This window comes from Mustelus asterias, chromosome 2 (assembly GCF_964213995.1).
Source record: "Mustelus asterias chromosome 2, sMusAst1.hap1.1, whole genome shotgun sequence".
Lineage (NCBI taxonomy): Eukaryota > Metazoa > Chordata > Chondrichthyes > Carcharhiniformes > Triakidae > Mustelus > Mustelus asterias.
The window spans coordinates 45,031,362-45,055,388 of record NC_135802.1 but is presented as its reverse complement, the minus strand read 5'-3'; the positions used below and the strand labels follow the sequence as shown (position 1 = coordinate 45,055,388).

Here is a 24,027-nt window from a genome sequence, read left to right as displayed (position 1 = left end):
CTCTTGCAGGGTAAGAAGCTGAAAGGCTCAACAATGACATTAAAACATAAAATAAACATCTCTATTGTTCTGAGAAGGTAAACATTACAGAATTACATGTAAAGCAGGCCCTCCCAAACTATTTCCCAATTACCCATTTTAACAGTTGAAGTTAGATTCCAATAGCTGAGACAGGCTGCGTCTCAGCAGAGGAGGTATCACTTTTGGGTTCGTGGTCAGGGTCAGGGTTTATGAGAAAAATTGAATGCTTCTGAATGGACATGGAACATAACGTGTGACAGTTACTGGCCACTGTGGTTTCAGCCAAGTTCTCCATTTTCCCTGGTGACAAAAGACTCAGTTAAGCAACCACAGGCAGGAACTTATGGTCCAGAGATAGAGACTGAGAGACAAGCAAAGCAAGGGGAGGGCCTAACGTTGCCTGGGCCTTGGTGTCAGTGTGGGATGCCGATTGGGGTCATGACCCACAGTTTGGGAAATCGCAGATGTAAAGAATAAATGGTTCAACATTTTCTTCATAATAACAATGGTAATGTTTTTGTGAGGCGTGTTTGTTTGGAGGATACTGGACCTTTTCACTTCCAACGAGGAAGCAATTTAAAATAAATGTTAAAATTCAGTCTGACCTAACTTACTAGCTGTACTCAATCTTATTTGAGAAGCAAAATTAAAAGCAAATTAGGTAGGTGGTGGAGAATGAATAGAACTTTTAAAAGTACATAAACGGATAAAGATTTTGCGGTCTCTTGTCAGATGGAACTACAGTGATAATGCCCTGGAAATAGTGGGGTGTGGCTTATGACCCATTACATCGACAACGGGAATAATTTACTCCACCTGTCATAGTTTGCTCTGTCAATGAAAAGACGCGATAGTGGTAGGAGTCACCAATGCATAGTGAAGGTGAATTTTTGTCTTTATGTTGAGGATACCTAATGTGAGGCTCTGTGCTAAAAAGCACAGGTTAGGAACAGATCCCACAACTTAAAACTGCACAATAAGGCACTGTGGGCCCATGGCAAAATTGTATTCCAGTACAATCTGTTACCAAAAAGTAGAATACTATGGATGCCAGAAAGAAAGAAAATGTAGGAAATACTCAACAGATCTTGTAGCATATGTGGAGAGAGAAGCTGAGTTAACATTTCAGATTGATGACCTTTCATAGGAACTGGGAAAAGTTCGAGATGTAATAGGTTTTGAGCAAGAGATAGTGGGACAAGGCCAAAGCAAGGCCTAAATTGGAAAACAGGATAGATTGAATGACAGAAGAATTCGTCTTATAGGCCCAAAAGGAATGGTGACGGGAAAGAAAAGAAATAAAAAAGTAGGTGTGCTGCTGTCTGAAAATAAAAATAAGAGGGAAAACCAAAATGTGCAAAGAAAAAGAAAGAAAATAGGCTGAAGGGTTGGGGTACAGAGTTTATGGTCGGAAAAATGTTGAACTCCGTGTGGAGTCCAGAAGGCTGTAAAATGCCTAATTGAAAGATGAGGTGTTGTTCGTCAAACTTACATTAAGCTTCACAGGATCGTTGCAAAGTGTACATATATTACTCCTTCACCTGGAAGGTGTATTTAGAGCCTTGAACAGTGAGGAAAGAGGAGATGTACTTGCCTGGAAAGGTGTCCTGGGAAGGGGGTGGGTGTTGGGAGTGATTGAGGAGTAGACCAGGATATTAGGGAGGGAATGGTCCCTTTGGAGTGCTGAAAGGGATTGGGAGGAAAGATGTGCTGGTTGTGGCATCATGCTGTAGGTGGCATAGATCTTATGGCACTTGTCCATTACCATCAAACCAGAAAACTAACCCAGGTTCAATGAGAAGTGTGGAACAGTATGCTGTGACCTGTGCTAACCTAGTGATGCTATAACGCAGGATTACTGTATGCTAAACTATGGAAGCAGAATGCTAATGAGAGAGTAAGTGATCCCAAACCAACATATTAGATGAAAGCTCTGCAGTGTTGCCACATTAAATTGCAGATGATGGTAAACAACGAAGTAAATCATGGGGGGTGCTGAAGGCTACATAAATATTCCCATTTGCAGTGATCATAGATCTCAGCATAGGAGTGCAAAAGAACTGGCTGAAGTGCTTGGAAGCACCTTCACCCAGAAGTTTGGTGTAAATTACTCTTCTTGGCCTCCTCCTGAGACCCCCAGTATTATAGAAGCCAGTCTTTAGTCGATTTGACTGAATCTACATGATATCAAGAAATAGCTAAGTGAGGTGGACACAACAAAGGCTATGGGCTCTGACAATATGTTGGTTGTAGAGATGAAAACCAGTGCTCCAGGACTAATTAGGCTTCCAGATAGGCGAATGCAATACAGCTAAAAAGGCTTGGAATCTAACTGACAATATGAAAAATAGGCTAGATATGCCCTGAGCAGGAAAAGAGCAAATTTAACCCAAATAATTATTCCCCTATAAGCCCACTTTCAATCATCAGCAGAGTGGTGGAAGGAATTATAAACATTGCTGCCAACATTTGCTCACCAAAAACTGACTCCACTATGTTCAATTTAGGTTTCAATGGGGTCATTCAGCTCCAGCTATAGTCCAAACATAAAGACAGGAATTCCAGGGGAGTCATTGCCCTTGACATCAAGGCAGCAATTGACTGCATGTGACACGAAGGAGCTCTGGCAAAATTGAAGTCAATAGTGATCAGTACCTCACACAAACCTGACAATTATTTTTATGTTAATTCTTGGGGATTGGACATTACTAACTCTCTTTCTCTTCAAATACAGTGCCCTAGGAGGGCCTTGTCAATCATGGACTTGGTCCATGATTATGTTTGGCAAGGTATTGCAGTGGCTTGTCATTGCCATCTACAGATTCTAACGAACCAGGAGATTGTTCCATTCTTAACACTTGCCATCAGGCATATTGGAAGGATTCACAAGTTGATAATCAACCTGTTATGCCACACCATGAACACACTTTCCATGGCCATCAAGTCCTGGATTGGGGCTCAAACCCAAAACTTCTTGCTCAGAGGCACAGACACTATCCATTTCACCACAAGACCTTGCAGGTTACTGACAAAAATAAAAATAATGCTTTGTGTAGAGGTCTCCCTCCAAGTTTTGTACAAACAGGCATGGGAGCTAATTAAACTCATTTGTGCATTACTCTCCACAGTATTCAGTTTTGGGGGCAAGTAGTATTTTCTGATTTCTTTGTATGATTTCTACATGAGATGTATTGGCTGCAGCCATCAGGTGGAGCAAAAAAAGATAATTCCTCAGTCCATAGAAGCTTTGTAAAAGGCTTTTTTATGTTGTGAGAGATTTATGAGCTGAAGAAGACTTCACAGATTTGGCAACATCTGGAATGTTTTGATAGCTGCCCGGTGCAATTAAACATTCAGTGTAATTCAATTTGACAGCAGTGGCTTGTATTTTTGAGGTATGTGTGGTGTCATATTTACTATGGACATGATTTACCATGTGCATGACAGCAACATTTTTGTTTAGTTCATGGGTGCTGATCAATGATGGACTACTAGCTTGAAGGAATTAATGTGAATCAACATGCAATGTTAAAATAACAGCTGCTGATTAATTCAGTTCTTTCATTCATCAGATTCCTCCAAGAGTTTCTCCTGCTGATGTAATCAGCACTGTTTGAACATAAATATTCTAAGGCCTTCGCAGAAAGATATAAAAAGCATGTTTGAGTTCATTGTAAATCTTTATGACTTCCATTTTTAAAATCAGTAGTGATGGTGAAACTCAATTATACAAAACAAATTTACTTTTTCCATCTTGACTGTTTCAAATACCCTTTCATTCTTGTTATAAAAGATATAGTTAACAGAAACCTTGAAAGAAAGCACTAATGTAACATGCCATTTATTGTAATTGTACTGTAGAGATTTTAAAATATATCAAACTGCATTCACATTCATCAGTTCAAATCCCATGAGAAATTGATCAAAGGTTATAATTATAAGCAACGCGGTGCATGTTTTATACTTAGCCTATTCACATGTATTTTTTTCAAATGTAAGAAGAGTTAAAATATGAAAACAAATAGCCAAATCACTGTAGCTATATAAGCCGAAAATACATAGTAGTAGCTGTTCAGTTTAAGCAACTCTCAGATATGTCACTTATCAAAGATAAGACTGACTGTCAGTGAGATCACATGAATGCCTTCTTGATCCTAACTACTAATCTACAAAGCAGCATATGGGTCAGAATTAAATTGTCTTTTAGACATGCATGACATGGATGCAGGACACTGCTGCAGTAATGGTGGTGGATATAAAAAAGATCGGAAATTAACGGAATAGACATTCAGTCGCTGAAATACAAGATGCAATGAAAGCATTACATGTTATATCAAATGCAGAAACCGATACCATATGGATTGAAACTCGGATTTACACAAACTGTCATCAGATCATCTGAATGCTGTCTGCTTTCCCTGTGCAATTATAGTAGCAGGTAAGAATAAGTATTGACGAAGTGTAATGTTATTTATATTAATGGGAGCTCACTGCAATAAAACACAATAACGTGGCGAAGGATTACATATAATTATATAACAGCGGTAAAAGTTGGTATGGTGGAACTTCAACCGTGTCTGATTGGTAACGTTTGCGAACCGAAAACATCTGCATAAAGATGTTGCATCTTGCAATGATGTGTATTTTTGATATCAGATTTGGAAACCACGGAAGATTCCAGTTTTGATAATGATCAAATGTATACAAATACGGAAATGTAAATAAAAATGCAGCGAATTGAAAAGAGCGGGCGTGTGAACATCTGACATTCCAAGAAACTCCTTTGATTTCCTTTTTTTCCCCTCTTTCAGATGGGCACTTCAAAGAATGGACATAACAAAGGCCGGAATATAATGAAAATCGACGACTCGAAATTGTTTGGGGGAAAACTGCAGTGATCAGAAAATGCATCTTCTGTTGTATAACAAATGTGTAGGACCATTTAAAGGATGCTTGACACTAGTGAATTGGGGGGTGGGTGGAAATGCTTCTTATGCTACTCCAGATAGTCATTCCTTCAGTTTTGAGGAATGGAAAGAAAATTTAATAGAATCTTGCATATCCTTAGCTGTGAAATCGTCTGGTTGGTGTAACATTTGTGCATGTTGCATACACAGAATCTGTATTCGACGATGTGTTAAACCAGACGGTCAAAAGGCTCGAGTTACAATTTTTTTCAGGGGGAGGTGGGCGGAGGGCGGAATGGTGACCATCACATTTCATAACAACGGAATAATTTGTTCACCGTCAATAAATAGGTGTTTACTTTCGAATGTTAAAGTCATTGGCAAGGATGCACGTCGGGGTCTCCAGGACGTTAGAGGCGCTCTATAGGCAGCAGTTCGTCGCCCATTGCTAATTTTATCGCCTGAAATAGGAACGTTCTTGCTATAAAGTGTGCTTTTAATGTAGAATTTCTCAGCGTGATCTAATGTAGCTGGTGGTACAACTTGTGTGATACTGTGATCTAATATGTCAAACAGTTGTTGCCAATAAATCTCGGAACTGTTCCTGACGAGTGATTTTGTATGCTCAGTAAAATGGGGTCTCGCGAATTGTCTGACCTGTCAAAGTATCCCTTGCGGTATGATTATACCCACGGTTTGCAATTGAAGAATCAGGCTGGCTATTTCTCGTTTATTTGGGAAATACCTGCTTTAGTTTCTCAGTTAGTGCGTTCTAAATGATCTATATACTTGAGTATGCTGTTCGCAAGTAATGAATTTTTTAAAGAAATAAAAGGGATGAATTGAATTTATGTATTATTGTCACATGTATTAGTATACAGTGTTGTTTCTTGCACGCTATATAAACAAAGCATACAGTACATAGAGAAGGAAAGAAGAGGACGTAGAATGTAATGTTACAGTCATAACGAGGGTGTAGACGTCTTTGTGTGGGTGTGTGTACCGTTTGTCCACTAGTTCCAGATTGTTTCTCATTTTCGGGGTTATAGTAACGAAACAATGTAGCTGCTGCTCTGTAATCAATAGTCCACGGCTCCTTCAATACAGAATAAGAGTGTTCGGCAAATCACGCCCTCCCCTATCAGAATGTTAAAATATGCAACTGGAATGCCAAGTCGCAGGAGAGTTAATTGCCGGAAATGCTGTCTGGGAGGTGAAAAGTATGGTATGTTGAACTACTCTTCATGTTACATTTCACTGATTCCGTTTGCTGTCCGTCGCGTGAGACACTTTTTATACTATAGCTCTCTGTTAAAACGAGCTTCTTGTACACTGCGAAGACTGTAGTAGTTTAAATTGATGATAAATGGATAGACAGAGACAGGGTGGGGTGATTCATGTACTTATGGTGCATGTACGCGTGTTTTCCCTCTATCTCTCAATCACATACACGCACATAGTCACATAGTCCTTGTATTTTTATGTGGATTGAGATTAATTGACTTTTCCGGATGGCTGTTTTCAGCGAAAGAGCAGCTTTCTTCAATATATAAATCGCACACTTTCACTGCTATGTATAAAGAATGTTTGTCTAAAACTCCGTCCCCCACCCCACGCGGGGGGCGCCAACACAAATTGAGTAACAGTTTGTAGTTGCTCCCTGGATGGAGTTGTCATGCAGAATAAAACAGTCTGAAATGAAACTTCAGGTAAAGGGTGGAAAGGGGTGATGTGGACTGTATCTTTACTGGGGGAAAAATAAAATGAACCAAACGCTTAGGAAGCCTAAACACGAGGTCATTCTCTTGAAATTCTGAAAAATTCAAGAGGTAACTTTTTGAATATATTTCTTTTATTCCTTTAAATGTTCCTGAACTTCTCTAAGCATTCAATTAACTTTTTCACTAAGTTTGTATTTGAGCTCAAAATATTATTCAATTAGCAAACAACAACAACATGGGGACAATAATGCATGATAATTAATTGAAAAAAATGAAGACAAACTAGATTGTGAGCGAAAATTCTATGATTTGTCACCTATCTGCAACCAAAATATATCATGTTTCTATGTTCAGAAACTAAAGTAATTGAAAAACGGCACATGTCCATTGGGTAAACAAAAACCCAGCCTCGACTTCACACATTTTAAAGTAATGTCTCGAATTTTATCACAATGTTCACCTATCCCAAGAATCTTCTGCTCATCGCGTGTTTGAAAGTTGTCACAGAAAATGTTGAATTTAACCACGATCAACTTCTTCTAGGGTTTCGATGTAGTAACATAGTAGTCCTTAATAACACCTAAACACGAAATGATTTAGACCAGAGATAAAAAGAAGCTTCGCACTTAAAAAGGACAGGAAATATTGGACATGCAGGTTAACGTTTGGCGTGTGACCCTTTATCAGAGCACAGTTTAAATAGAGCATACAATCAGTCTCAGCCATTCGAATTTGTTTGCATTTTTCTGGAGATCACTTTCCATTTACTTTTAATTTGTAAAGTGCCGTAAAATGGCAAGGTAGTGCATACTGAATGAGCTGAAGTTTTCACTTTTCGTCAGTGATAGACATCAATTAAAAGGACACGCTCTACTTAAATGCGGAATGAAATTGTTAATGATGAATTTCCAATGTTTCATTGATCGTCAGTGAAGACCAAATGATAATCCAGCGTGGTAAATCTCGACGTGGTAAATGACTGTAAAATCACTGTCGAATTCCTGTCGTTAAAAAGAGTTAAACGTGGAAAACTTAAAAGTTGTTTGATGTTTTGCCACAAACTTTGGAACCTTTGAAAGGGGCTCTGAGACCAAACAACATAAACTAGCCCCAAAGGCTGGGTAAACAGAGAAACTATACTTCAAGAAACTTTATGTCAAAAATCATTTTTAAATACTTGAGTGTGACCACGTTCCTGTTACACCGATGAATCTTGAATTGACAGATCTTGTCTTCTCCCCATTTATTTTTACTTACCCTAATGTTATATCATTTTCACTAGATCGACAACTTTGTTGATAGAGTTGCTTCTTATTGCTGATCTTGTTCTACTGCCATAAATATGAAGAAACATTTCATGGACATTTTAGTGTTTGCTAATTCAGAAAACAATAAAAAACCCGACTCCTTGAGAGGAGCTCGACTTGTTTCAGTGATTATATATTTGCGAAGGTTTAGTTTCCATTCTTAACCTATTTGGGCAAATTCCTCCTTCGCATTGAAGGGCTCAGGGGTCCACGCTGGAATCAATAAACACGGTTTGTATTATGTAGGGATTCCAGCAGCTATTTTCCTTGGGCTCGGTAGACATCGCTAATGGGGTACAAGAAACTTTGTTCTTGAAAAGTATAAATTTCCACCTGATTTTGCTGTATTTTATTGGTAACCTACATTTTACAATTTCCGTTACTCTCCCTCAGTAAAATAACTCTTAAGTCTGCGAGATTCTACAGCAAGAGTGATTTGTTAGTCAAAGTTCATATACAACCTTTATTATTTTTGATAGAGGTTTAAAAATCCAAAGATGTGCGGGTTAGGTTGATTGGCCATGCTAAAATTGCCCCTTAGTGTCCTGGGATGCGTAGATTAGAGGGATTAGCGGGTAAAATATGTAGGGATATGGGGGTAGGGCCTGGGTGGGATTGTGGTCGGTGCAGACTCGATGGGCCGAATGGCCTCTTTCTGTACTGTAGGGTTTCTATGTTTCTATGAAAAAGTATTATTTCTATAACCAATACTTTTTTGGAATAGCATGGTCCTATATGTTTACTTTGGTGCAAAATGTTCCTATTCTAATCTAGGATTTACACAATATCACAAAGTTAAAATAAATTACAGGTGGGGAAAACAACACTTGAAAGGCTTGGTGTATTTCTAAATTCAACACACTGTGTTGCAGGCCGTTTTGTTGTCCTGAACAAAAGATGATAACTTGGTTAAATCGGGCTGATTACCTAAAGTATATAATAAATATTATATTGAGTGTCTCTTGCCTCCCAGTCCGGCATTGCATTGGTTCTCCTCTGTGGCAAGTTATTCAAGTAATAGCGACGGCCAGAATTTGAAACGTTTTCCCCATAAATAAAAAGTGGTCAATGTAATTGATGAAGGCTGGTGCGTAAATCAAGGCTGAATTTATTAAAGTAATTATTTAAGGAATTGTAGTACCGTTACATTTCTTACATTAATATAGTGTCTACACTCCAAAAATATTTCACTGGGCGTAAAGCATGGTGGGAGGTCGTGAAAGGCGTCATATAAATGCAAGTGTTCTACATATACCTACTGAATTGTTCCTGCAAGTGAATGTCTAAACAACAACTAACATAAACAACAGTATTTTGCCAATGAGTGCCCAAAAGTACAATCAGGTTACAAAGCAAGTGTTTTTCTTTCTACATCTATTGGGATATAATCCATTCCTGGGTTGTGGCATGGCCTTCCTTATTGTTACTTTTAATTAGTAATTATCCTCGTATTATTTGCCAGTTTTAATTTTGAGGGAAAAGATGGCTTAAGTTGTTAAAAGCTGAAAGTTCCATGAAATGTCATTTTTTGCTAGACTTGCACCTTTCACAATCTTAGAACATTTCACAACGTTATGCAACCAGTAAGGCACAATAATTATATATTTTTAAAAGCTGGAATGCACTCATACAGAAGTAAGTTAAATTTTATTTTGATTAGCACTTGTACTGGTGGATTTAAAATTGTGGAAGAAAGATTTGTAAGATATATTTTTATTCAAATCTGACTGCATAAGTACAAAAATAGCAAGGAAGCATAACAAACCTAAGCACATGTATACTTTGTGACCAGCCTTTTATTGTACAATGTTTGTCAGAACATGTGTTCAAAATCATTTATATTTAATGGTATTTTTTTACTAAGATGGATCTTTGACTGTAGGCAATGTAATTATGAGACAGGAAAGAGAGTAGGCAATATGATCTACAGGAGTTTATGCAACATTTAGACGGCAGGTCTTCTGTTAATTGGAAACTTAGAATTAAAGTTATTTTGTGATTTGCCTGGATACACCGAGCAAAGGATTGAACAGACTAAATTAAGTACCCTTCCTGTTAATGATGCATTGCACCGCTTTAAATCGTTGCAGTTGATTCTTCTCACACAATATTTTCATCTAATCTGTATCTTTGTTACAGCGTTTAGTATCTTTGACGTCGGTCTCGAAACTAGTCTAATATGGAGAACTGTGCAAATGAAAAGCTTGCTTCTCGAGATGTATGGGTATTTGAAGAGTTATTATTTTAACTATTTTTAGTTTGTGTTTTGTTAGTATATTAAAATTGAAACTTTCCATTTCTCTTGAAGAAAAACTTGGATTATAATTCTTTCCAATTGCAAATCCCTGACTCCACAATATTTACTGAATTACGAAGCCCTGCTGATAGCCTCGCCAGAAAAGCCGAATGCAGGGACCTCACCTTAGGTTAAATCGTGCAGTACTTTCTTTATGCAACAACAAATCATTTGGCTGAACAATAGCCCGAGTTTTGTAATGTACGACATGCTGCAAGATTGACTTTAAAAAAGAAACTTCCCAGGCAACACCAGTGAATGTTGCGACCGTGTATTCTTCCATCGCTCAGTAATAGTTATAGACTGTCGATTTTACCGAGACCTAAAAAAAATTTAGCTGCTCTTTTAGCACGGACGCTATTTTAAAAATGTGCAAACAAACCCTCATATTTTGGCTCCTGATACTATTTCTTATACGCTCACGAATGGCGGAGAAGGCTCGATGGGCCGAACGGCCGACTCCGATTTATGATCTTGTCCGCGTTATTTTTTTGAAGTGAAACATGAGGTTCTGATGGGTGTTTCATATCAACTGCTGGCTAAAGATGTGGTCAGCCAAGAGGATCGTGGAGACACCGTTACGTACTCAGTCGTCCACTCTTCAGTTGCTTTGCAGTGCTTTTCTAATAATGTACAAAATGTAAGGGCGCTAGCGATATACAAGATCAAGGCAAAATATAACAAGAGGCTTCAGATAACAGAGGGGAAAAAGTGCGTCCCTGGGTGGGCTCGAACCACCAACCTTTCGGTTAACAGCCGAACGCGCTAACCGATTGCGCCACAGAGACAAGCTCGTAAAACTGTAACCGATTGCTGAGAATAACAGGGGTGGGTGCAAACCCTGGCGTTGATCTACTTTCTATATTTTTTTTAAACAGCCCATTCCACAAACATTTCTTATATTAAACCAGCGACAAAGCACATTGGAAACGCACGAACTTCGGGTCACTGGTGTATTTTGATATTTTGCGTGGAAAAAAAATAATTGCAAGAGACAAGGCGTGGATTCGCCCCGATCCGGAGCGGATTGCCAGATGATCGTTTGCTGTTGTATCTGGGATCGGGATTAATTTTCCAGAGGGTGGGTGTTTGATTGGGGGGGGGGGGGGGAAGGGAGAGGAGGGGCGGCTCCTTTAAGCCAACAAGGGGTTTGCAGAAATGAAGAGCAGAGCCGCCTTCGCAACAAAGGGCCGGGGGGCTGGGGGCTGGGGGTGGGGGGGAAGAGATCGGAAACACCAGTTTGTTTTCCAGAGTTAAGGATCACTGGAAACACTGTGGCCTCCTTCGGCTTTTATTTTGATCTTCTGGCAGCCCCCGAAAAGGTGAAGAGCGTCACCTGCTGACCGAATGGATCCCAGTGAGGGAACCCGAACTGAACTCGATTCATCAGCAGCTCCTGCTGGGCGCTCGCCCCTCTGCGATCTTATCCGCAAACACCCACCCTCCCTCAATCATCCATCACTGGCATGGCAAGAATTTCCTCGGCAATCCTCATCTCCCCGTTTGCAAAACGAAGTATCTTCATTAATCAAACTGATAATAAGTTGATTTTCTAAAATGTTGCCATCACCGCGGTTGCATTGGTAAATTGCAACATTATTGTGCGTTGAGATAGACTTATCAATTGCTGCTTAGCAAAATTTTAGAAACTTTAAATTTTATTAAAATAAAGCGGCTTGCTGATTGATTTTCTTTAAAGATCCCGCTCGCTGGGGAAAAAAGCAACATCCGAATGACTTGCAGTGACGTTCTCAATTTGCATGCAACAGCGCGATGAATTCCCGTCTTTATGTGGATGGTACTAACATAGATTAAAGTTCCTGTATCAGACGAATCGTATACCAATCAAACACTGAAAAGACACTCGCAGTCTTCCCTTTGACAAATCGTTCTTGGTTAAAGTGCATTACTTTAAAAGTTAAATCTAGCTATGGTTAACAAAAAAGGTACTTTTAAGAAGTGCCCAATTGTGGGTAGGAAATATAGTCGTTTGGCTTTTACGTATGTAATTTTTCTCGCTCTGTTAATTAATATGAGGAGGACGCTGCCTTCATAAAACGCGGACGCTTTTGCTCATTTCTCTAGACTTCAAATCTTCTTTCCAAAAGCGGCAGGCATTTAAATACCATCCGCGTTATGTGTTTCACTACAATAATAAGTTTAAGTTTAGAACATTTTACGTAGTCATAAAGAAGCTTTTAAAACACAACGTTTGTGTGATAATTAATATATACCGATTTCTTAATTCCCAGAGTTTTAGTTATATGAAATTGATTATTCCAAAAACAGAGTTCTCTTGTCATCCTTACTATGTAGTCAGTTAATTATTGTAAAATAAATCAAAGCTTTTAAAAAGTGGCACCTTTTATTTTACCATCAATAAAGGAACAGGAACGTCCTAATTAGATTTTCATGTCCATTAAAATAGAATTTAAAATGACCATTTACAACATCTGAACTTTAATGAACCCCAGTTATTAAGGATTCAGTTTGAAATGTAAGCCTGGTTACTGTTGCATGACAAAATAGAGAGTTGTGCTTTGGATTATGATTTCTGGGTTCAGTGGTAACCAACAAAAGCAAACATAAATCACCCTTAAAATGGCAATGAAAAGTAAAATGTCACACTTCAGTCAACTTGTAGCACTTTCATTATTCGAAGATGCTTTGAGATTCTGCAGTAAACCAAAGCTTGCCTGTTTGTGTATAGAGGTAAATTATCATTCTAACTGTGACTGCTCAGTCAATAGGGTTGCTTTATATTGATCATTCTGACCAATAGTAACAATAGGAAACGCACATCATCCCCCAACCTCATTCAAAATAATCTTATGGGTGTTTATGTATTATTGACTCATGTTTCAACTCTTTTCATCATTGGTGGATTGAATCTATAGCAAGGTATGTCAGTAATACTTTAATTTCCTCTTTATTGCCTTATCTGGGATGCAGGCCAGATGGCAATCCCACAGCACAAACCAGCATCCTTAAAACTAAGATAGGAAGATTATTCATGATAGAGTAATTAAAAACTGCATGATTGAATGTATTTTATTTATATATCCAAAAACAAGCAATAATATGCAAGATGAAGACAAATAGGATGTTTAGTTTTATTTCTCTTTTGAAACACTACCAATATTGCAGTAAGTAACAGTTATTTATTTTCTTTGCTGCTGTGTAAGAAAAATAAACATTGAACTGTCATTAGGATTCATTTGAAAAAATGATTGTTACTATAGATGGGATTAAATGAATTAAATTAAACATTTTTATCTAAAGTACATCGCATCACAGCAGTTATATTGAGAAAAGTTTGATTTAAAGACATTGAAACTCAATATGCAGACACTGTCTTTCTGTAGAAACCTTTATACCATTTCTCTATTGGCTTATAGAATTACTATTTACTCTTCACAACAATAGTCCTTAGATGTGTCTAAGGATCTGGAGGCTTGTCCAACCATCAGAATCAATGCAAATCAATTGAATTGCAGCTGGTCTGCATTCATACAGCATAGAACTCAATTTGAATTAACCACATGTGGCTGATACAAACTTCTCACATGTCTAGAGGCCATACTTACGAAAAGCATAATGACCATTTTTGTGCATTAAGCATTTGTATGCACATAGTTTCACCATAAAAGCGTTGGCATGAATAAACAAGCAAGCAAACACACATGATTTAGGCAGACATATAGTGCGAAGTACTGGTAAAAATAGACACCACAGGTAATATTTCAAATACACAGAGCAATAAATTAACAACACTGATTCAATGCATCCATTGGGAATTCCATTTTATGTGAACAGCATTTAATGGGAAACAATTGTATTGCTTTTCAACTTGTACCACGTTCACAGTAAATTGCACAATCATTTTCCCATTTAATATTTTTAGCTAATACACGTGGCTAAAGAAAATGAATAGCTTTGTAAATGACAGTAACATAAGCATCATAAATTTAAAATGGTTAACACCAAGCATTTTAATACAAATTCCTGTCGTCATTACAGGGTAATGTTGTTTGAACAAATGCGTAGACAATGTTAATGATATGTTACATTTATGTTAGAAGCTCTCAGTAGTGAAAATAAGATTCACTTGAACTAATCTGTTTTGGAAAAAACCACTGAATCACTTTAACCTGGGAAAATGTCACCACATATTCAGTAAGAATTTGTTACTGTTTAATTAAAATAACATTCTGTAACCCACGCAAATACCATTCCTATGAATTAGTTTAGCTGAAGTTTGTAACATTTGAGAGATGAAATATCAAAACTCCATTCAGTGTGCTATACACATAATATATCATTTTAATTCTGTATCTTCACACAACATGAACGTTTTCCTAAATCAGTTACATAATCCACCATCATGCCAAGCAGAACTGAACACATTTTGTGTTGAACAGAGTTGGAACTACAAGTTACATTTAAAACCCACAATTATCATAGGTTAGACGTTTCAGAAGTTGTATGGCTTTCTATTCAAGCTAAGGAGAAGATTATCTAACCTCTTAAGGTAAATTTAAATTTATCTTGTTTCCCCTAGTACTTGCATGTAAAATAATAGCTCAATACACTTTTTTCCTGGCATCATATATTAATATATGAATTTATTTTGAATCCACAAATGTGTAACTGATATGTTATGTACTCTGTCACAATTTGATTTATGAAATCATTATTGTTGGTATTTAAGATCATTTGTAAACCAATGTTAGGGTTTATTTGACAAATTAAATGGGTAAACCAAAGACCACTTTCTATTCAACTGAGGTAATTATTTGATTTGATGAATTGTATCATCTAGTGGAACATAGAAAGAGATGGAAACACTGTGCAGCAATATTATTGAATTAAACTATGCCTTACTAACTTGCATCTTTAAACCTGATCTTTCACTTCCTGGTTAACAATACAGAAGAAAAAATCTCTACATAAGCTTTTACATCATATCAAACTGTACATTACTTATAGCTTAATATTCTTAAAGTTGTACTTGCTTCATCCTTGTTTTAAATAATCTATTTCCAACAAATAATGAATTTGGAAATTTAACACAACATATTCTGCAAGATATTATCAGAAAGTAACAAAATAACAGCAAAGTAAACTGAATCTGACATGTAAAAAAATACCAGTGATTTTTGTTCATAAGATTAACAAGAGGAATATTGATTAGTTTGGAATATAATAATTAGGATCTCCAATATTGTTGCTCAGGTGAGTCAGAAGTTGAAACCAAGGCTTTTGAACTATGAATGGAATCGGTCAGCATCTGTTGTTAGAAAAGTTGCTGATAGAAATAGCTGACCCATTGTTGGGCAATGCTCAACACTGATAATCACCACAGTCGAATAGAAAGTAGTCTTTGGTTTACCCATTTAATCTGTCAAATAAACCCTACAATAATAATCAGCTACTTTATGGGATTGTATTTTAATTTAAACTATGTTAAGCTCCAGAAATTTTTAAATCATGAAATTGGCAATATTAATTTTAGCTACAGGAGGGGTGATTTAAACTTTGCTGTTACTTTAAAATATAATTTACCTTGGTGTCTGTAGAGCCAGTGGTTTTAGATTTATGCAGCAGGCATATTTCCAGTACTGAATATGAACAAGTAATATTTTATGACTCAAATTAAAAAGAAAAGTCACAAATGTAATGAGAGCCCAACAAAGCCTAAGCTAAAAAAAAATCAATATGGCAATTTCAATTTTATATCAAGTTTGTTCTGTTCAAAATGTGCCCAAGATATTTGATGCTTCAGTACAAATCAAGTAATCAAATTAATCTAAATATTCTGAACGAAATTCATATTTGGTTTACCTCCCCCTGAATCCTCCCAATGAAACAGTGACTGTAATCTGACACTGATGCAGGAATTGTTTAGGGACAAGTGATGTTTAAACTCTGATCAATAAACATTTTCATGACAGTAATATATTATTGTGACAAAACAACAATACTTAATTAGCCATGGACTAAATGTTCACTGGATGCATGTCATTTGAGGTTCGATTGCACAAACAAGAAGGTGTTGCAGAATCAAACTGTTTGCTCCAGAATGTCCTAGCGTATCTGGGCCACATTCATCTTCTTGTCATGAGATGTTAGTGAAAACCTATTAAATTTGTTTCTAAAGCTGTATCATTTCTGTTCCTTCTTTTGTTAGTTGCAGGAAATGAAAATGTAAATGACAAATACATGAATAGGATGGGAATAGAGGGATATGGTCTCCAAAAGGGTAGGGGGTTTTAATTCAGTCAAGCAGCATGGTCGATGAAGGCTTGGAGGGCCGAAGGGCCTGTTTCTGTGCTGTAATTTTCTTTGTATTAAACTATCATATTTTCTCAGGGTAATTTTGGAGGAAAAAGTGTAACCTTCACCTGCGCATGGGTTAGCTTCCCCAGTAACATTTTCAGCTGCAATTGACAATTTCTGAATTGCTTTGTGTCAGTGCACCCTAATTTGCAACAGAACAAAATTCACAGAGAATTGTTTCTCCACTGATCATGTAAATGCAGTTTATGACTGTTATTCAATAACAATCAGTAAGGTTGAGGTAAATTCGACCTAAAATAAAAAGCAGTATGATGAGGATTATCATGCAAACTGTTGTGAGAAAATAATTGACAAGATGCCTTTGGTCTCTTTACAGGATTCATTAAATGTAATTATCAAGCTTTCATACCTCACTTTGTTGATCTGTGATTAATATTTTCATTGCAAAATATACTTAATGAATGTATACTTTTGTTTTATGTCACTATATATCCAAGTTTAGTTTTGGCTTCTTTATTTTACCTGTGGAATTGTCTATTTAATTCATTTTCATAATGTTGTCATGTTCGAACCAAAATAATTTTTTTTAAGAAATGCAGATAATTTATATCAGGTTTTGCTGGTTTTCACATGTGCTGAACAGAGTTAGAAAATGTAATAGTATGTTTTATATGGTGTAGAACATATATCAAAACATTGAAGGATGATCATATCAATTGTCACAGGGTAGTGAGGCTGAAAGTCTTAACCCTTAGCAACTTCAGATGGGGATAATTAGCCTGATAACATTAACATTGTATTTATTCCCAACATGTTATAATGTTGTGAAGAAATTAATATATTGGTGCATGAATACACATTAAAAACAGGTCAGAAAATGAGTCATAATCAGTAACTTGGTGTGAACACTTTATGTAGCTATCCATGTGCATTGAGAGGGCCTTGAAAGGTATGTACTTTTAAAAAATAATTACCTATTTTTAAAGAAGTGCCTTGCATTTTTCCTGCCGTGTTGTATTGTGAATCCACTAGAGTAAAGAAAAGGGATTTTGGTCCCAAGGACATTTCCCTCAAAAGTTTGATTTATACTCTAAAGCTATGAACAGTGTCCAATCAACAATGATGTAGTAGGAGTGTCAGTTTAACACCACAGGTGTAGGGAGGGTTATCAGGCAGTTCACAAGGACAGGTTACCAGGAAGGCTGAGGGTTATCAACTTTGCCACAACGACATTGAGATAAAGTAGAAGGTTACCAACATACTCTTTTGGAGAAGAGTATATTTAAACACAAACACATTTACTGAACTTTAAAAGCGAAGCAATTAATTGAGCTGTTTTACAAGATATAACATCAATAGATAAAGCACCATAATTAATTTTAAAATATTTGTTTTGTTATTTCTTATGGTGCTGTTGTCCTGCAGGTAGCAGTTTTGAATTCTGAACCTACTGAGAATGATATCAAATGATAATAAAGAATGTACTGCAATCTATCATTGGGGATGTGTTAACTGAACACTTAGAAAATCATAACACAATTGAGCAGAGTGAACATAGATTTATGAACGGGAAATAGTGTTTGACAAATCTGCTGGAGGTTTTGATGTTATACCAAGCCAAGTAAATAGAGAATCAGTGAATGTAGTGCATTACGATTTTCAAAAAGCATTCGATTGGCAGGCTGTACGAATCGAGTACTGCAAGGATCAGTACTTCAATCTCAATATTAATGATCTACATCAACTAGTTTGGTTAGGGTACTGAGTGCAATATATCCAGGTTTGCTGATATAAAGTTAGGTGGGAAAGCAAGCTCAGAGGAGGAAGGAAAGAGACTGCAAAAGGATATAAATAAGTTAAACGAGTGGGCGAGAATGTACAGATGGAATATGTAGATAGGTGTAAACTTATCTTCCTTGCCAGGAAAAATGGAAAAGCAGAATATTTCTAAAAGGCGAGAGACTAGGAAACATTGCTATTGAGAGGCACTTGGGTGTCCTGGCAAACAGTCCCAGCAAGTTAACATGCAGGTAACAGCAAGTATTTAGGAAAGTAAGTAGTACATTAGCCTTAGGGATTGGAGTATAAAAACAAAGATGCCTTACTGAAATTATTTAGGGCCTAACCAAGACCACACCTTAAGTGATTTATAGAATTTTGGTCTCTGTATCTAACAGAGGGTAGGCTTGCCTTAGAGGAAGTGCAATAAAGATTCACTGTACTGAATGTTGAAATGAGGGGATTGTCAAATTAGGACAGATTGAATAGTTCAGGCTTATATTTCCTAGATTTGAAGAAAGAGGTAAACTCATTGAAACATATAAATTTCTTAAGGTGCTTAATGGTGTAGCTGCTGGGAGGATGTTTCCCCTTATGGGAGAAATCTAGATCCAGTTTCAAAATAAGTGGTCTCCCACACAAGACAAAGATGAGGAGGAATTTCAATCTTTGGAATTCTCTATTCCAGAGAGCAGTGAAGGCTGGATCATTGAATATATCAAAGACAGATTGTTGACTTGCAAGGGTGCCAAGGGTTCGGGGATGCGAGGTGGGAAAGCAGAGTTGAAGCCATGATCAGATCGGCCATAATCTTACTGAATGGCAGAGAAGTCTCAAGGGATAAAATGGCCTGCTCACACATTATTTCTTGTCTTATTAAAAACTGTTCCATTTAGCTGGTGTAGAAGGACTAGAGGATACATTTAAATTTTGGGCAAGGGATGCAGTGTGGATCTTTGGAATTCTCTAGCATAAGAGGCCTGCACATGCTCACTCATTGTGTGTATTTAAAACAGAGATCAATAGATTTTTTGGATACCAAGGAAATGGATGAAAAGGAAAATAATGCAGGAAAGTGATTGAAGTTGGAGATTAGCTATGATCATATTGAAGGGTAGAGTAGGTTTGAAGGGTCATATAGTCCATTAAATGATCTACTCCTATTTCTTATGTTCATGACGAAACTGCCAGTGCCAAGTGATATCACCTACACATCATTCCGAGCTCTGCTCATCCATTTCTTTTTATTGGGCCTATTTGCATCCCTTAAAAATATTAACTATTTTTCATTACGTTACAATTTCACAAGCATCAGTAACTACCTTGTACCTTGGTCAAGTGGGAATTGCTTTGAAAATGATTAGCAATTCAACTACAGAAGCCATCACAAATGGGTCTGACTTTGCCCTCCTCTGGGTAGAATTCCTACCTCTAAATTATCTAAAAGCAACATCCACGACAGAGTAGTGATCAAAACTCTTGAGGGAAAATAATGGCTCAGCTGCTGGAGACATGAACTTGTTGAACCAATGGAAGAGCACTCACCAGTTTTTTGGTTAACGCCACTGGCAGCACAGTGGTTAGAACTGCTGCCTCACAGCACCTCGGACCCTCGTTCAATTCCTGGCTTGGGTCACTATCTGTAGGAGTCTGCACATTCTCCCCGTGTCTGCATGGGTTTCCCCCGGGTGCTCTGGTTTCCTCCCACAGTTTGAAAGACATGATAGTTAGTTGCATTGGCCATTGGTAAATTCTCCCTTAGTGTATCCGAACAAGCACCCTAGTGTGGCAACTAGGGGATTTTCACAGCAACTTCATTGCAGTGTTAATGTAAGCCTACTTGTGACACTAATAAATAAACTTTAAAAAGCTGGTGGGACAGTTGGCTTTTTGCTAAGACAAAGATTTAAAATCCAGTTTAAAGTGCACAAGCAGCAAAATATGTTGCAAGATTACAAAATCATTTGGGTGCACTATTCACAGTATTTTTCCATGCTTCCTAATTTTAAGCTTCCTCCAGATCTACAATCCTCTTCTCCAACTCTGGCTGATTACACATTTCCCAATCCCTTTATCCCACCGGGCTGTACCGTCAGCAGTATAGGCCCTAAGCTGCAAGATTCCCCACTTAAACCTCTCTCTTTGACCAAGATTTAGCCATCCCTTTGATTAGTGTCAATTTTTGTCTGATTAATGTTCCTGTGAAGTGCCTCAAAACATTTTCTAATTTTAAATACAGTATATCAATGCAATTTTATTTCCCCACTTTTCCAGAAAGGACTCATACTGTGGTACATCATCACAAGATCCTGAAAGCCCCTAGGCTTTCATCAAATAATATCACAAAATAAGAAACAGGAGTAGGAGTAACCAATTCAGCCCATCAATCCTGATTCACCATTTAGTAAGATCATGGCTGATCTGATTGTGGCCTCAAATACATATTCCTACCTGATCAAGAATCTGTCCAACTGAGTCTTGAATATATTCAAAGACCCCAGCTTCTAATACTCTCTGGGGAAGAGAATTCCAAAGTCTAAAGACACTCAGAGGAAACATTCCTGTGCATTTCAGTCTTAAATGGGAGGTCCTTTATTTTTGAACTGTGTCATCCAGTTCTAGACTCCCCAATAAGGGTAAACATCCTCCCACTCTTGTCAAGCCCCTCAAAATTTTTTATATGTTTCAATAAGATCACTTCTCATTCTTCTCAGCTTCAGTGAGTATCTGAAATAGCTCAACCTTTCCACATAAAACAACATCTCCAGAAATCAGCCAAGTGAACCTTCTCTGTACTGCTTCCAATGTAATTATCTCCCTCTTAAGAAAGGAGGCCAAACCTTTACACTGTACTCCAAATGAGGTCCCACTAGGGCCATGTACAGCTGTAGCAACACTTCCCAACTTTTGTACTCCATTCCCTTGTAATTAATGCCAACAGTCCATTTTCTCCATCAACCACTTGCTGTGGTTGCAGCAAGGGGGTCGGTTAGCTCAGTTGGCAGGATAGCTGGTTTGTGATGTGAAGCAATGCCAACAGCGCAGGTTCAATTCCCATACCAGCTTAGGTTATTCATGAAGGGTCACCTTCTCAATCTTGCCCCTCACCTGAGGTGTGATGATCTTCAGGTTAAGTCACCATCAGCCTATGGTTATCTGGTTCTATCCTATGGTGACTTTACCTTGTACCTGCATGCTAACATTTTTGTGATGTGTTCCAGGACAGCAGATTTCAGCAATCTCTTTTCATTTAAATAATATTCTGCTTTTCTATTCTTCCTGCTAAGAAAATGCTCTTTTTACATTATATTTCATCTGTTAATTTTTTGCCCATTCACTTAAACTATATCTATTTGCAGATACTTTGTATCCTTTTCACAACTTGATTTCCTACCTTTGTATCCACAGCAAATTTAGTTATCATACACACAGTCCCTTCATCGTGCTGCCTGTTAGCTAACTAATCCACTATCCATGCTAATATATTATCCACAAGACTGAGCTCTTACCTTGTGTAGTGGCCTGTGTGTGGTACCTCATCAAATGCCTTTTGGAAATCCAAATAAATCACACCTACTGGTTCCCAATTATCGATCCTGCTGTTATTTCCTCAAAGAACTCTACTAAATTATTCAAACACAATTTCTATTTCACAAAACCATGTTCATCATTGAAGGTAGACTGATGAATGGTATTGGCAGCTATTAAATGGGAGTCACAGAGGAGTTTGATTGAATCTCTTTTCTCACCCAATGTTTCCAAAGTTGCACTTTATAGTGAGTTACTGGCTGGCAGTCAAAGTCAGGGGACTGGATGATTTTCTCCTTCCCAAGCACAAAGCTGGGAAATTGAACCCAATGCCAGCACCTATTGCTCTGATGAAATGTTTGATCTATAAGGGTACACTAAGTGCCTTTAACACATTGTTATCTAGATAGTCCTTGCTGTGTTTTAATGTTTTTATTCATTCACAGGATGTGGGCTTCGCTGACTAGGCCAGTAATCATTGCCCATCCCCATTTCCCCTGAGAAGGTGGTGGTGAGCTGCTTTTTGAATTGCTACAGTCTGTGTGATGTAGGTACACCCACAGTGCTGGTAGAGAGGGAGTTCCAGGATTATGACCAGAAGAAGATGGTATTTGATCTGAGCCGCATTTCCTCGTGAGCAGGATTTACGGCCTCGCTCATGCGAGACTGGAAGTTCACGTCTGAGGTCAACGGACATTTCCATTGTCCACCCCTCACTCGCTCCGATTCTGTGGCAGACAGGACGGTAGAATTCCAGCGTACGTCTATAATAAAAGCAAAATACTGCGGATGCTGGAATCTGAAACAAAAACAGAAAATGCTGGGAAATCTCAGCAGGTCCGACAGCATCAGTGGAGAGAGTGGACTCTGATGAAGGGCCATCCAGACTCGGAATGTTGACTCTATTCTCTCTCCACAGATAATGTCAATCTGCTGAGACCTTCTAGCATTTTCTGTTTCCTCATGTCTACTTTTGACTTGCTGCTAATTCTGTTGTTCACTTGCTCTATGGGAGCATTTAATATTATCTGGGAATGTCAAACAGTGGTTATGAAGTTGTCTGCTATAGTATTACCATACAATTCACAAGAGTTAGTACATACTGTACATTAGTAAAGAAGATACATCAGAGTTTGCTTTTCACATTATATATGCACTAAAAACAGTTTGTATCTCTTGTAAATTATTTTCCAAAGCCTCGCACTGTAGTCTAATCTTTTTACATCTCAGATGCAAATTTACATCAGTCCTACTGATTCACATGCAAGTCTATATTGTGTAATCCTATTTATTTTTGGTGAACTGTGGTTTATTGGAGATTGGAAAGTTATGCAATTCTGTTTTGTCACCCTACTATAGAACTTTCAGCTCAAGCCAAGCACAGGCCTAATGCAGGACAAAGTCTTAATAATAAAAAAACTGGCAGATCATGCTGCAGCTGCACAGAACCTTAGTTAGGCCTCAGTGAAATATTGTGTACAATTCTGGTCGCCACACTACCAGAAGGACATGGATGCTTTGGAGAGGCTACAGAGGAGATTTACCAGGGTGTGGCCTGGTCTGGAGGGTATTAGCTATGAGGAGAGGTTGGATTTATTCTCACTGGAACGACGAAGGTTGACGGGTGACCTGATAGAGGTTTATGAGATTATGAGCGGCATGGACAGAGTGGATAGTCAGATGCTCTTTCCTAGGATAGAAAAGTCAAGTACAAAGGGACATTAGTTTAAAGTGGGGAAGTGAAAGTTTAGCAGAGATGTGCGAGGCAAGTTTTTTTTAAACACGGAGGGTGGTGAATGTCTGCCTGGGGCGGTAGTGGGAGCAGGTATGATAGCAGCATTTAAATGAATACATGAATAGGATGGGAATGGAAGGATACAGACTCCATAAGTGCATACAATTTTGGTTTAGGCAGGTATCATGATCGGCACAGGCTTGGAGGGCTGAAGGGCCTGTTCCTGTGCTGCATGTTTGGCATCTATACACAATCCTTTACACTGAAAACAGTCAGCACTGCGCATCTGCTGACGCATAGCTGAAGTTAATGCAAAATTAACATTTTAAATTGTAACTTTTTAATAATAAAGAATTGAGTAATACTATCAGTTTTTCTGTATGAATGCAAATTTCATATGTGGTCAGATGCTGTTGAGTGAAAATCCATGCAT

At 37.8% G+C, this 24,027-nt stretch overlaps 1 non-coding gene across 1 annotated transcript; it reads right to left on the bottom strand.

The window, feature by feature from the left end:
* Positions 1-10,966: 10,966 nt before the first annotated feature.
* On the bottom strand, positions 10,967-11,040 carry trnan-guu (transfer RNA asparagine (anticodon GUU)). The gene has a single exon. It is a non-coding gene; the product is annotated as a tRNA-Asn (tRNA).
* Between the last annotated feature and the right edge of the window lie 12,987 nt (positions 11,041-24,027).